Here is a 3089-nt window from a genome sequence, read left to right on the forward strand (position 1 = left end):
TCCAAGATTTGGAAGAAAACCTAGATTTAACAGACATATGGAGATATAAACACCCAACAGGAAAGCAGTTCACCTTCTTTTCCGAAGTACATAAAAGCTGGGGCAGAATAGATCAGATCTGGACCTCGAGAGCACTTACCCTAAGAACAATAAGTTGTGAAATTCACCCAAGAACACTTTCGGATCATAACATGATAACTCTGGAAATCAAAGGGATAACACAGGGAGGTTTCCGATGGAGATTAAATGAATATCTATTAGAAAAAGATGATGTCATTGAAAAGGCCAAAACTACCCTAAAAGAATACTTTAACTTAAATTTAAATACAGAAACAAGCATAGAAGTGGTCTGGGACGCCAGTAAGGCGGTGATAAGAGGTCTATTTATTCAGCAAAACAACTATAAGAAGAAGATAAGACAGCAGAAGAAAGAAGAAATACTTAAGCAGCTAAGAGAATATGAGAAAAAATTAACAGACCACCCGAAAGATGAACAAAGTATCCGAGCAATAAAAATGTTACAAACACAATATTCGATGCTGACGAGTCAAGAAATCGAATGGAAAATCAAACTAATGAAGCAAAGATACTTTGAGTCAGCGAACAAAACAGGGAAATTTTTGGCCTGGCAACTGAGGAAAAGACAGAAACAGAATATGATAAATAAAATAAAAGTAGAGGAAGACCTGATAGTAGACCCAATTAAAATACAAAAAAAGTTTCTGGAATTCTATGAAGAACTATATAAAAAAGGGGAAGAGGACCCAATGCAAATAGAAAGATATTTAAAGAGACACAAAGGGAAGACTATCACGGAGGAAGAAAGATTCCAACTAAACAAGCCCATTAACATAGAAGAGGTTCAAAATGCTATAAAAAAAATGAAAATAGGAAAAGCTCCAGGCCCAGATGGCCTTTCGGCCAAATACTACAAAGTACTAGAAAATCAATTATCACCGGTGCTCGTTGATACAATGAACAACATCTTGAGAAGAGGGAAAATACCTGAGTCGTGGAGGGAAGCCTTCATAACATTAATTCCAAAACCGGATGCAGATAAAATGTGTATTAAAAATTACAGGCCAATATCCCTATTGAATAACGATTACAAAATATACGCCGATATCATGGCAAACAGATTAAAAAAGTGTCTGCTAAACCTAATCCATAAAGACCAAGCAGGCTTTTTACCAAATAGATTCCTGAAGGATAATGTGAGACACACTATAAACTTAATCGAATATCTGGAAACTAACAACAACATACCAGCGGCTTTGATCTTCATAGATGCCGAAAAGGCGTTCGATAATGTTTCTTGGATGTTCTTATTAAAGACTATGGAAGAAGCGGGGATACAGGGAGAATTTCTGAGAGGAATACAGGCAATATATTCAAATCAATCTGCCAAACTGGTGATCAACAACAATCTTACAAACATGTTTCAAATTGAAAAAGGAACCAGGCAAGGCTGCCCCCTCTCCCCGCTCCTATTCATTATGGTTTTAGAAGTCTTGGCAAATAAAATAAGATTAACACCTGAGATCAAAGGGATCAAATTAGGATCAAAGGAGTTCAAATTAAAAGCCTACGCGGATGATTTGATGTTATCCTTAGAAGAGCCGCAAGGGAGCATGGAAAAGGCGTTGGAGATATTAGAAGAATACGGCGGACTAGCAGGATTCAAACTGAATAGATCAAAGACCAAAATTTTAACAAAAAATTTGAGAAATGATATAAAAGAAAAATTAGAGAGTCAACATGGAATTAAAGTGACTAAAAAAGTAAAATATTTAGGGATTTGGCTCACACCGAAAAATATAAATTTAATCGAAGATAATTATACATCGACCTGGAATAAAATCAAAAAAGATCTGGATGTTTGGAGCAGAGTCAATCTTTCGTGGTTCGGTAGGATGGAGGCAATAAAAATGAACACTCTTCCCAAGATGCTGTTCCTTTTTCAGAATATCCCGGTCATTAGAGGGACCAAAATTTTCAAAGATTGGCAGAAAGTCCTCTCAAGATTTATATGGCAGGGAAAAAGGCCAAGGATCAGATACAAACTACTTACAGATCGAAAGGAGAGAGGGGGAATGGCGGTACCCAACTTAAAATTATATTATGAAGCTGCCTGCTTATGTTGGGTGAAAGATTGGATAACTATGGAGAACATGGATCTATTGGAGCTTGAAGGTGCAGATAATAGGTGGGGCTGGCACGCCTACCTTTGGTTAAATAAAGGAAGAACACATAAGGGCTTCTCGAATCACATCATTAGAGGCCCATTATATGAAGTTTGGGAAAGAAATAAAAAACTGTTAGAACCAAGAACACCCTGGTGGCTGTCCCCAATAGACATTTTATCATTTAAAAAATCAAACCTGGAAGAGAAAAACCTAACATATGAAGATTTACTGATAAGCTCCCGTGAAAACTGGAAACTAAGACCGTACGAGGAATTGAAAGGAAAGCTGAAGGGTTGGCTACAGTACCATCAGATCAATGCAAGATGGACGGAAGATAAAAAAGTAGGAATGAGCGAAAAGAAATCAAAATTCCAAATTGAAATAATTGAAAGTAAATCTAAATTATTATCCAAAATGTATAATATTTTATTGGAAGAGGATACTAAAGATCTAGAAATTAAAGAAGTTATGGTAAAATGGGCAAGAGATTTGGGGCACAATATAGAATATGAGAAATGGTCGAAATTATGGAATCAGGGAATAAAATTCACAGCAAGTGTAGCAATTAGAGAAAACCTAGAAAAGATGATATACAGATGGTATCTAACGCCAGAAAAATTAAATAGGATGTATAAGACCGGTAACAAGGCTTGCTGGAGATGTAAAACGAACGAAGGGAATTTTATACATATGTGGTGGACATGTGAGGGAATAAAAAAAATTTGGAATCAAATATATGATGAATTAAAAAAAATATTTAGACTCACATTTCCCAAAAAACCAGAGGCCTTTTTACTAGGGATGGTAGGAAAAGAAATACCGGAAAAAGACAAAACCCTGTTCCAATACGCAACAGCTGCGGCTAGAATGCTAATTGCCCAAAATTGGAAAAACCCAACTATA

This window comes from Podarcis bocagei (genome assembly GCF_964188305.1).
Source record: "Podarcis bocagei genome assembly, chromosome: W".
Lineage (NCBI taxonomy): Eukaryota > Metazoa > Chordata > Lepidosauria > Squamata > Lacertidae > Podarcis > Podarcis bocagei.